Raw genomic sequence first — 1,978 nt, forward strand, 5'->3', positions numbered from 1 at the left:
TGAAGAAGCTGGCGACACATTGCAACATCTATCTTTCTCCATTCTTCCAGAATAACCTCTTTTAGAGCCTGGATGCTAGATGGAGAGTGATGCTCAACTTGTCGCTTCAGAATTCCCCACAGGTGTTCGATTGGGTTCAGATCAGAAAACATACTTGGCTGTTCATTCACCTCCACCCTGTTCTTCTTCAGAAATGCAACAGTAGTTTTAGATGTGTGTTTTGGATCATTGCCTTTTTTTGGAAAAGTGCACAACGACCAAGTGCACGGAGTGATGGCAGCATCTTCTTCTTCAGAATAGAGCAGAACATTGTTGAGCTCATGATACCATCAATGAAATGCAGCTCCCCAGCACCAGCAGTACTTGTATTTTTACTCAGTTGTATATAGTATTTGTATTTGTATTCTATTTTTATCTTATTGTATATTTATTTTTATTTTATTCTACTGTATATAGTATTTTATTTTATTCTATTCTGTACAGTTGTGTACTGTATTTATTCTTATTGTATTCTAATTTTTGCCTCATAACTTTTGCACTGTCCACTTCCTGCTGTGACAAAACAAATTTCCCACGTGTGGGACTAATAAAGGTTATCTTATCTTATCTTATCTTATCTTACTCACTTAGCCCCACATAAGGACTGCCACCACCATGTTTCACTGTAGGCACCATGCATTTCTCTTTGAAATCCTCACCTTTACGACGCCATACAGTTTTGAAACCATTAGTTCCAAAAACAGTGATCTTTGTCTCATCACTCCAGAGTATATAGTCCCTGTAGACTTCATCTTTTTCAGCATGGGCCCTAGCAAATTCTAGCCATGATTTTTTGTGCATGGGCTTTAGGAGAGGCTTCCTTCGTGGACATTACCCATGCATGCCATTCCTCTGCAGTGTGCGCTGTATGGTGTCACAGGAAACGGTCACTCCAGTTTGGCTTTCTACCGCTTTAGCTAACTGCAGTGAACTTCCATGGTGATTTTCTTCAACCCTTCTCATCAGGAGACACTCCTGTCGAGAGGTTAACATCCGTGGACGGCCTGGACGTCTCTGTAAGATGGTTGCACTTCCATCTTTCTTAAATTTCTGGATCACTTTTGCTACAGTATTTTGGCTGATATGTAAACCTTTGCCGGTCTTCTTGTAGTCCTCACCTTTTTTGTGTAAAGAAATGATTTCCTTTCTTGGATTTTGTGACATTTCTCTTCTATGTGGAGCCATTGCTGACAGCATGAAATGGGAAGAGCTTTTCTTTGTTAAGCCACCTGTCTGCTGGACACCTCTTAAATGAATCATCCTGTGGTTGAATTCCTTTTAATTTGAATTTTGTAGTCTTAAACTGTGGCTTTTCTCTATAGACTATAAAGGGTCTCAAATAATCAGGCCCCATTATATCTTAAAGATCTCATAATGCACTGAGCATTTCTTTTCTCAGCCTTTTTCGCTTCCCGTGTGATTTTACTGCATTTAATCATTAATAATCATTTAACTCTCTCTCTCTCTCCATTCTTCCTCCCTTTGCGCTCTTCTCTTTCTTCTCACTATTATGGGGTTTTTGCCCTAAAAAATAAATCATACCTGTCAGTACAATATAATTCTTCAGATCTATTCATCAAAATACAATAACGTGCTATCTGGAAGGTAACTCTTATAGATAACAGGCAACTCTTGGTTTATATTTAACTAAACAGATCACAATTTACTTAGAGAATGTACATTAAAAGATAGGTTTACAGTGTGCAGCGAGTAAGGTGACACAATCCCAAAAAAATAGTTTCAAACAAGTACCTACAAAGTAGATAAAAGGTCATCTGTGGGCTGGTAAACCGGTTTCAGGCAGGTGAATAGACGACAGACATGCAGAATCAGCAGAACCATGCACACTGCTAAAGAGTCTTATGTAAACTGCCTGCATAGTGGTGTAGTTTTCCCTGATGGGCCTAAACACTGTTTTAAAACATTTAAAATGAAACAG

Source organism: Mchenga conophoros, linkage group LG9 (assembly GCF_057382185.1).
Source record: "Mchenga conophoros isolate Kocher_MC1m ecotype Shallow Benthic linkage group LG9, M_conophoros_male_GT1.1, whole genome shotgun sequence".
Taxonomy (NCBI): domain Eukaryota; kingdom Metazoa; phylum Chordata; class Actinopteri; order Cichliformes; family Cichlidae; genus Mchenga; species Mchenga conophoros.